Below are 10846 nucleotides of genomic sequence, written 5' to 3' on the forward strand. Positions count from 1 at the left end.
AGTCTAATTTCTTGGAGTATGCTTATTCTAGAAAATTTTTAAGACTTGTTCCATTTTTTTATTTTTAATATTTTTCCTGCTTTAGTATTTTTGTATTGTTGATGAGCCTTTTGTATTTACGCTTCTCATTTTTGAAAGGGGTTGGTGCTGTCTAGGCCTTCTCATTGGTCCAGATGGATTGGGTAGATTCTATTTTGCTCCCTTCTGTTTTCACTTGGGTCCTCTTTGCACCCTCATCTTATAATGTGAGCTTGAGGCAAGGTGTTGATGGTATAACGTCACCTTCTGTTTCTGAGAGTTGGGAAAGAACAACTCTAGTTGCTGGAAAGAACACTTAGACCTACAAGGGACCTTGATTTTATGTTTCTGTTTCTTTCTCCACAGTTATTATTTTTTTGGAAAGGGGGTGTGTAGTATAAGACTGAATCTTCTTTCCACATGAGGTAGAATGGTTCTGTCGTTTTAAACACACACAACACTTAGGAGGCTTGTTATATTTAGAGTGGAAAATTATGTCAGGAACAAAGTCAACAAAAGGAAACAAACCGCAAAAAGTAGCAGGAAAGAGAGCCAGTTAGGTGCAGCCCCGAGACCAGCAGTTCTGTGGGCCATGGTTACATGCAGCCCTGCGTGGGAGTCTGTCTGTGCGTCTGTCTGTGCGTCCATCCTGCACACCAAGCTGGGGGTGCACTACATGCATCCGGCTCCTGCTCTACCCTGGAACACCTGCACATGTCCTCAGGTAGCTCCACCCGAACTTTAACAGGACAAAAGGAGATCATTCCATAGGCTGAAAACAAAAACGAGAACCAAAATGACACTGTTTCTTTTCCCCAAATGAAATCAACAATGAAAGTTCCTGTGTGATTCCAAAATTTCCAGAGTAGAAGTGGAGCGATCTGAAATGTCAAAGACCCCATTATTTTGAATAATGCATACCTCAAATTTGAAGAAAGCATACCTCAAAATATTCTAATTCCAAACGAGAACAACAAAATACTGCCTTATCTACCAGTACCAATGCCAAGGGTCCTGGGAGGGCGGCAGGGAGGGCTCCGGCCCTGTTCCTGCAGCTCTGCCCGTCCTAGGAGCTGCCCTTACCAAGGACAAGTCTCTGATGGGAATTACAAGCTGAGCTCAGAGTGGGGAAGCACTTCCGGAACAAGGCTTTGTTGCAGGTGGTTTTGTTCAGGTGTGACTTCTTTCTTTAAGGAGTTTTAAGGCCACCTGTGTTTCTGTGTTTTCAGTGCTAAGGTGAAGTCCAATCGCAGGGCCTTCTATCCACTGAGACACCATGCTTCCAGCGTAGGTGAGAGACAGTGTCTCCTTTTGGCATCACAGAATTAATATAAAGTAAAAAAAGCGGTCCTGGTAGAGTAGACAGTTACACAGGAGCTGGAGGCAAGGACGGTGATAAATAGGTTACATGTTAGCAGCCCCCGGGGGCACAACATCCTGACTTTGTGGCTTCCAATGCCCTGGGGCTAACAGACCAAGAGTCACTGATGCAGAGCTTGCCTCTCCCCTTACACCTCTGCTCTGGGTAACCCCTAGACTCATTATAATGCATTTGCATGGCAGTTTTAGCTCCCCCACCATGGGGGAAGGCTGCCATGAAGATTCCCATAGAAACCTTGTAGGGTCAAACACTCCCCCTCCCAACCTGCGGGAGGAGTCCCCCAAATGATTGGAAGCAGCCACTTTTAGAGACCACCCTGTCCATGACCCCAGACTGCCCCCCATAAAAAGAAAGCAGCCACTTTTAGAGACCACCCTGTCCATGACCCAAGACTCCCCCCCCATAAAAAGAAAGTACCCCTGTAGCCTCAGGGGAATTGCCCCCTCTGGGCCTGCCCACTCTCTCTTTTTGAGAGAGTACTGTCCTTAAGACACTGCTTTGTGCTTGCTACCTTTCTTCTGGCTGTCTTTCGCTGAGCGTGGACCCTCATGTAAGTCTTTCGTGGGGAATCCAAGAACTGAAACCTCCCACACAGCACAGGTTTTCCTAGTGGTAATAGTCCCAGTGGCTCGTTTGGGACGTTCTTCTCCCTGCCAGCTGCTGGCTCTGGTCCACACTCAGGGCAATGACCATGCTTGTGCTGTCTTCTGTCTTGACCTGCCTCTCTCTGGCTGCTCTGACTGGTCACCGTTCTCATGCTCTGTGAGCAAAGAGGCTGACACCGACGCATGTGTTACCAGCTTGTGCAGAGGACTCACTCCGCATTGTTCACCCGGTCGTGGATGGCAGCAGGGACTGGCACCATGTAAGTCCCGTTTGGTGTTACAGTTTTTATGGGCAACTGGTGCGGCCCTGGAGGCACCGGTTGTACTATGGTGACGTCTGAGTGATCCGGCCAGCAGTGCCTAGTGTGGCATGGCTAATTGCAAGAATAGGTTCTACCTGCACCTTTGCTTCTCTGTAATCTCCATTCTCTTGCAGCTGTGCCTTAGGAGGGGTCAGCACGGCCTCCTGAGTGACCACTGCTTGGCTGGCGACAATGTATGTGTTCGCTGGGGCCAGGCTGGCCCTGCTGGTGATAGACACCGCTGGGATTTGATGGATGATGTGCACTCTCGGCACGACAAGCTGCTGGGAGGTCGAGGTGGTCATGGGACTGTGTCCGTGTGGGTGACAGGCCTGATGGCTGGTGGCAGCTGCTGCTGCATGGTGATTAAAATGGGCCAGCTAGACAGCCTGGTGTGCTCTGGGCAGACAGGGCCTCCTGGATGACCGCCAGTTTGGACTGTGAGGTGCCAGGCTCAGGCTCCGGGGGGCCGGTGAACCTTCCCTCGACAGGCTCTTGGGAGTCTGGGCACTGCTGCAGTGAGCAGACAGCACTCCAGTGTGATTGGGAGAGGCGAGGGCACTTCTAGATGAGAGAGGTCCCAGGGGGGTTTTGAAGCAAGGCCATGCCCCTAGGCCATCTTTTCCTGGAAGCCTGCTCTATGAATTTGCTTTCACAGGTAGATCTGTCCTCCGGAATAAGCCTTTGCCTGGTTCTTCCTGGGAACCTGGTATTTTGATGAAATAACGATTCAGAGAGATAGTAGCAAATTGAATTCTGCCACTCCTTGTCCACAGTCCTGTAGTATGGATAATTTTTAGTGATGTATAAATTCTATTTAGGGTGAGTTGTTTATCAGGAACCATTGTAATTGCTTGTACGATCAACTGTGCATAGGAATAAGGTGGCTTTGAGTCCTCTTCTGGGCTCTCTCCACCGGAAGCTTCCTTTTCATTTTCTGACTACAAGTTGTTGGCCCTTCGATTGAGGTCAGCTGGTATCACACAGCCCATTTTGAACCCATCAAGGTCTGTTCCCTGGGGGCTGGATGGGCAGGCGTCTCCTGCACTGACGCCTTCCGTAGGGGAGGGAGGGGTACTGATGAAGCGGGCCACGGTGTCTGGAATGTCGATCGTCAGGGGCGACACGTGGGCCTGCGTGGCCTCACTCCGGAGCCTCCTGCTACTCCATTTTCTCACGGGACGGGGCAGTGACCGTGATCTTGATGACTGTGCCTGGGAACCGGAACGAGCATGCGCGGCAGCTGCGGCGGCCGCTGACGCCCGTGGAGCACGCCGCCGCCCGTGGTTCTTGCTGCGGCAGCGCGATGGGCTGGGCCGTGAGGCTGTGGTGGCGGCGCGGTGACATGTAGCTTGGGTGGCCCTGCAACAGGCGGCCCCGATGATCGCCAAGCGCTTCTTCATCAGGTACTCGAACTCGTGGCCCTGGAGCGCGCCGGGTCCCGGGAGTGGGGTGGACCCGCCACGGGCCTGCGAGTGTCCCGCAGCCTTCCGTGGCAGCAGTGGAGCTGAGGGCCGCGTGAGGCCTCCTGATGAGCGACAGCTGGAGGCTCTCCATAGGATGGATGGATGGATGGATGGATGGATTGATTGATTCAGACTTATTTATTTAAAGATTTAGTTATTTATTTTGGAGAGAAAGGAGAGCGGAGAGGGAGGGTGGGGGTGGGGAGTCTGAAGCCGACCCCCGCGCTGAGTGCGGAGCCAGGTGGGCTGGAAGCCAGGAGTCCGAGGCTTGGCCAGCTGCGCCCCCCAGGCACCCCTCCCCATAGCTGTTGTACAGGACATGCTGGGGGGATTGCTCTCTGGTGAAGGGCACTTGGGGTTTGAGAATGCTTTTCTGCCTCAGGGGGAGTGCCTGTGTTGGGTGCGTTTGGTGGTCCTCTGGCTTCCAGGAATCACTCTAATCTGAGGCAGTGGAGAACAGTGTTTAGAACATTCTGTTTTTCCGCCCCTGTACCATTGAGTTGAGTTTGTTCTAAGTTGGGGGTGTCAGTGGAGGTTTCATGAATTTCTTTTCTCTGCCTAAGCTGCCGTCTTCTCCAGTTGTTGGGAGAAGTCATCACTATGTTAGAGTTCTGGGAGCCCTAATTGTTCTGTTTCTGGAAGGAACTTTTAAAGGATTGCTTGAGTGAAGCTTCCTTTACTTGTTTCACAACCGATGATATGTTCTTTATTCTTTTTTTTTTGGAGGATAGTGTCACATGTTATATGTTTTAGGTCTCTCTGCCATCTCTTCCTCTAAACGTTGCTTGTGTGTGTTTAATCTCCTTGAAAAGTTCTCATAAAACTTGCTGTTGTGGCTAGTTTAAAAACCCTTCACTATTCTAGTCCTCATTATGTCTGTCCTACTCATATGACACCTATCCGAGGAAGTGAAATTGTGTGTGGTCATGGTTAAGATCTTTCAGGGATTTCTCCAGGCAGCTTGTATCATTTCTTTTAAAAATATATTTTCCTCTTTGACCCAGAATATACTGAAAAGTAATTTTGTAGAAGACTCATTTCCGTCTTTTCGAATTTGTTCAATTAAAAAAATCATTTTTCCCCTCTGATAAAAAACAAGGAACCTGGCTGGGGATGTCTAGCAAGTAGTGTCTTGAAGTGTATGAATTTGTTTTTTTGGGCTGCTGGTAACAAATTGCCACAAACCAAGTAGCCTGAAACAACAGGAATTTATTCTCACAATCCTGGAGATTAGAAATCCAAAGTTAAGTGTCAGCAGGGCCATCCTCTCTCTGAGGACACTAGCGAAGAATCTGCTGTTGACTCTTCCCAGCTTCAGGCAATCCTTGGCACTCCTTGGACCTGCAGCTGCTTCATTTAATCTTGTCATTACATGGTCATCTTCCCTGTTTGTTTCTCTGTGTGTCCTCTCCTCTTATAAGGTCCTTATTATGCCATTGTAACCTATGATCTCCTTTTTACTGAACTAATTGCACCTGCAAAGATCCTATTTCCAGAAAAGGTCACGTTCTGAGGTTCTGGGTGGACATGAATTTTGAGGCTATACTATTCAGTCTAGTAAGTAGGGGTTGGGGCAGGTAGTGTATAGAGCCTGAACCCCTCAGGACTAAGAAGCACGTAAGTGTTGTTATTTGAATAGTGTACTAGTGAAGGAAGATTAGAAATCACGGTTTGTCCTCTCTGTATGCTCAAATACCCAGTGTGCCTTCAAAGCTTGTTTAGGGGGTGTCTCCAGGTATGGGGTATAATTAGTATCAGTGAGGGAAGGATAAAGAGGAGTGCTATAAGAGAAAAGATGACCTGGTTTCACAATGAGCCCATTTGTTTCTTCGAGTATAAAAGTGGAAGCTTAGAGCCTGATCCAGAAAAGGATCTGCAAAGCGGGAGCTGCTCTGGTAGCAAATATACACGGAAACCGAAGTGGTTGGTTATTGGTTTGCATAATGGCTTTCCAAGTACCTCAGGTTGAAGCAGCTTCTCTTCAACCACAGCCTCAGGTCAAGAGCTGTGTTTGTCTTTCCTCCAGCAGAGGAAGCCTTGTCTGCAGCTCATTCATGGACCTCACTTGGGAGGAGGGGAAAGGTATTTACTCTATTGTCTCATTTACATACATAGTTGATTAGATTTGAAAAATAAAGTATAATGTGGGCTAGTTGAGAGTAAGAATTATTTATTTATTTATTTATTTATTTATTTATTTATTTATTTATTTATTTATTTTTCTTAGAGAGAGAGAATCTTATGCAGGCTCCACTTCCAGCACTGAGCCTGATGCAGGGCTGGATCTCACAATCCTGAGATCATGACCTGAGCTTAAATCAGCAGTTGGACACTTAACCAATTGAGCCATCCAGGTGTCCCGAGAATAAGAACTTGTTAGTCACTTGAATTTTAGAAGCTTCCTAATGAAGAAATAATTCAGGCATTAAAAACTTTGTCTATTTCAGTTACCTTTTATTATTTGCCTGAGACTTGACCATAAAGATATGATAAATCTAAGGAAGAACAGGGTTATGTTCAGGCACCAAACGGGTTATTTCAGTTTCTTCAGGCAGAGAAACGTGTTTCTGAACCAAGTCTCAACTGGTGGGACTCCTTCCTTGCTTGCATTTCGTAAGTAGAGAGAAAAGTGAAAGTCCAACCAAACACTCTCAGTTGCCAAGGAAACACAGTGTTTTCTGCTGAGTGGAAGAGAAATGTGAACTCTCCAGTCTTGTTGACTCACTGTAAGTTGATACCAGTGATCCCGAGTAGAGTAAATGGTTTGTCAAACAAGAGTTCTGTTGTCTTTTGCATAGATGGGAAATTTATACATGGTAAAAATCCAGTACTAACTGATTATTTGAGAGTGTGCTATTGTAATAATAAGGTAGTTTTACTCTGTATGCCCTCCGCTCCCCACTGCTTAAATGAACGTCTACACAGTACAGAATATGTATGGCTATAGAGTCAACTCAGACTAGTGCAGTTCCAAACCACACAGTTTGAGTCTTATATTTTGAGGTTCTGAGCAGGTAATAGTTTAGAGGCATGCTTATAACTATGGCCCCCTATAGATGAGCCTCTTCTAATTGGCTTCACATGGTCTGCAAAGATAGCTCTGTTTGCCATTCTCATGTGATAAGAAGACATCTCTCGGCTGTGTGAACAGAAGTAAGCAAGAGAGTGCCTACTTATCCTTGATTCTAAGTATCTAAGTATCAGGAACAGGGCTTGGATCGAGCATGGGCATCATATAAAATCACAGTGTCTCTCACCTCTTCAGATATGGAGCAGTATGAAGCCTCTGCTGAGGGAAAGATGATCACACCATGACTGCATTTTCATTAAGCTTTGATTTGGCAACAGGTGATTAGGCAAGAGTCATTAGAGGACATTGCAAGTTTGTAAAATATTGAGATTCTTCTTTAAATAATGAAAAAAAAAACCCTTCAGGAAGTATTAGAAAAGCTTTCTTTAATGTCCGTCTGGCCTCTGGTGTAGTGCTGAGTACATGTTAGCGTTCCATAAATAGTTATCCAATGATTGATTAGCTTTGCAACTATTACACTGTAGAAAGTCATTAGGAATGAATGGTTGTTGAGAAAGGAGATAAAGATTAACAGAAGAATGAAAATAATTCAAATAGAAATGAAGTCTATGCTTTAGATGAATTAACATGGAAGTTCTTATACATGTCTTTAAAAAATATGGTGATATTTTCAAATGTTCAGGACTCCTAATTACCTTTATGGATATGAATGGTTAGAAAGCTTGTTGCACTATTGATCATCAGCACGGATTTGATTGATTTCCCTGGATAGTCTCTTATTTTCCTTATTGATCTAAATAGCCTCTGGAAGCTGAGCTCACCAGACAGAGAAGAACCTAGATTTAGGGACCCTTTCTCTATGGATCATTTGGTGTCTTTTGACTCTAAGGGTGTAGGAAGGAAGAAAGTAAGAATATGATAAAATTTTGGTGTCCTGTTTGTCCATGTCTGCATCAGCTTCCTCATGAAGCCTCAAAGCCTCTTCATTACAGTGTTTTATTCCAACCCCCATTACCGCTTTTTTTTTTTAAGATTTTATTTATTTATTTATTTGACAGAAAGAGAGAGAGGCAGCAAGAGAGGAACACAAGCAGGGGGAGTGGGAGAGAGAGAAGCAGGCTTCCCCCTCAGAAGGGAGCCGGATGTGGTGCTTGATCCCAGAATGCTGGGATCATGACCTGAGCCGAAGGCAGACGTTTAATGACTGAGCCACCCAGGCGCCCCCATCACTGCTTTTCTAAAATTGTCAGTTTACAGAATGACCCAGCAACCATATCAATACTGCCTAGGTCTTAGTGAGTATTTCAAGCAAAGCTTTGGAGGTCAATCTACAATGATATTAAATTGTAATTAATTGCAAACCTAGGGTCTTCTAGTTTATAATGTTATTGTTGACAGGATTCTGAATATGTTAATTTCAAAACAGATATGATCCTGTTTATTATATATGTGCTCACTTTGGGGAACAGAAAGCCTCCATTTAGAAGTAGAAGTAGAAAGGAAAACCTTTATGCTGCTGAGTTAAACTGGAAAATCAGTAGTGATTATAATCCTGTTTGATTTTTATTTGACTTATCTTCTGGAATTTCAGTGTGTGTTAACATTTAAGCTAATGTATTATAAAATACATTTAGATAATGTATTTTAGTAAAGACTAAAGAGGGATGGAGGAATGATGTGGTGAAATGAATGGCTGGTACGTGAGGGAGGGAATTGTGCTGATGTTGTAGACCTGACACTGGAAGGGCAAAGAACATTCGCACTTGTCTAGTACTTCTCTGTTCCAGGCTCCGTGCAGGTGCTTTAAATAGAACATAGCATTTAATGCTTAGAACAACTCTTTTAAGTTTTAAGTTAACATTATTATGAGGTTGAACCAAATGAAATTGCCATTTTTGTAGGTAAAAAATGATTGCATATTGGTAATTTCAAATGGTTCAGCCTAATATTCTGTTTTTATGGAGTGAAAAAGCTGATATCTAGAGGGATTAAGTAGTTTTCTCAAATCATACAGTTTAAAACCCAGGTATTATGACTCTCAAACCATTCTTACTTCACGGTACTGGGCTGCCGTCCAAAGAGGTTTTGTCATTACGTCTCTGTTGATGGTGGAGAAACCATTTAATAATTCTGCACCATGTTTTTCATACCCAGTGTTCTATTAATACCATCTACTATTTGATAACTTGTTAACATATTCCTGTTTTTAGTCCAGGAATGTGGCCAAAAGATACAACATCAACCAAGATGGAAAACATGTAACTTTCATTGAAATAAACTGTTATCTTTATAGTTTCTACCCTAAAATCTCTTAAATTTCTTATAATTTGGAAACGTTATCTTTTACTACAGAAAAAGAATTTCATAGCTTAGAAATATTTTGCATTTAGCAGCTGAAAAGATTAAAACTGTGTAAATGTTATTGACTGACTTCTTAGGCGTGGCTTACATGTTTGTTCAAAGAAGGAGAGCGCCTTTATAGGAATGTTTGGGATATTTATTAACTGGGCTTCTAGGGCACTTGGTACAGCATTGTTTATACATAGTAAATACTCAGTGAATATTAAATGAATAACAGAATATAGAAAGGAAAGGAAAGAGAGAACGAGAGATTAAAAAAACTCTTACTATGAACTCTGCAGAATTACTAGTATTAGAATGTGTTTCTAGACCTGTGTATTTCTAAAGATTATCTGAAGAGTATAGTAATAATAATTGTTGGGATAAGGTAATTTGTTTGACTTGAATATATGTGTGTAAGGTCCAAACATATATTTCTTCTTTTTCTCTTCAGTTGTGCCTAAAGAACATATGTGCTGGGAACTATAGTAGATGCCAGTGAAACAATGCCAGCAAACCAGACACATTCTAGCCCGTATCCCCACTCACAGTGTACCCTGGCACTCCACAAAGTCTCTGCTTGGTAAATGGATTTCATGGAAATTTGAGTAGGTTCTTTGAGCATAGCTTAAGGAGGATAAAAGGAGGACAGTTGTCATTTGGGTTATAGTTAAGGAACAGTAACAGGAATAGGAAATTATTTGGAAGTTTTGGGGACATGGAGCCAGTGTTTAGCTGATGAAAATCACGATGCTTACATGCCCAGCTCCCTCTGCCTGGAAGTGGGGACTGCCAGATTAGAGGAGTATGTGTTACAAGAGCGGAGATACTTGCAGGACAGCAGACCTGAGCTTAGGTATGGATCACCAGCCATTTGGTTCTCCAACCCCACTAATCCCGGGAGTTTCTGCCGACCAGTATTTGCCTGATTTTCAGAAGAATATTCTGTAGTGAACTGAAAAGTTTAGCACAGGTGGTAAATTCTACTTACTTACTATTTAATCATATATATATGCATTTATACATATACAGGGAGAGAGAGCGAGAGGCTTCTCATGGCATGAAAGAGTTGGTGCACTCATAAAGGTGAGCAATTAAAAAAAATTATTTGAGAGAGAGAGACAGAGCTCATGTGAGCATGGGGAGGGGCAGAAGGAGAGGGAGAGAGAGAATCTCAAGCAGACTCCCCACTGAGCATGGTGCCCAGACACAGGAGATCATGACCCTCTGAGCTGAAATCAAGAGCTGGGGGGCACCTGGGTGGCTCAGTTGTTAAGCGGCTGCCTTCGACTCAGGGCCTGATCCCCAAGGGTCCTGGGATCGAGCCCCACATCGGGCTCCCTGCTTTGCTAGGGGCTTGCTTCTTCCTCTTCCACTCCCCCTGCTTGTGTTCCCTCTCTAGCTAGCTGTCTCTCTCTGTCAAATAAATAAATAAAATCTTTGAAAAAAAAATGAAATCAAGAATTGGACGCTTAACTGAGTGAGCCACCCAGGCACCCCAAGGTGAGCAATTTTCTGCTCAGTAAATAAGCTACTACTCACCAAGAATATAACATTGTTTATTGCAATTTAATAATGACAAATTTAATACAGAAGTGATTATTAACAAGTCCTGTATCTCTAATTAGAAGGATTTGGGTTATAACAAAGTCTGGGAATACAAACCTGAGCATATTATCCAATATTTGACAGTTACCGAAGAA

At 44.1% G+C, this 10846-nt stretch overlaps 1 pseudogene; it reads right to left on the reverse strand.

Annotated features, from left to right (window-relative positions):
* Positions 1-614: 614 nt before the first annotated feature.
* Positions 615-3863, reverse strand: LOC123793058 (forkhead box protein K2 pseudogene; annotated as a pseudogene).
* Positions 3864-10846: the final 6983 nt, after the last annotated feature.

The sequence above is a fragment of the Ursus americanus genome, chromosome 13, assembly GCF_024610735.1.
Source record: "Ursus americanus isolate L20-20 chromosome 13, mUrsAme1.1.p, whole genome shotgun sequence".
Classification (NCBI taxonomy): Eukaryota; Metazoa; Chordata; class Mammalia; order Carnivora; family Ursidae; genus Ursus; species Ursus americanus.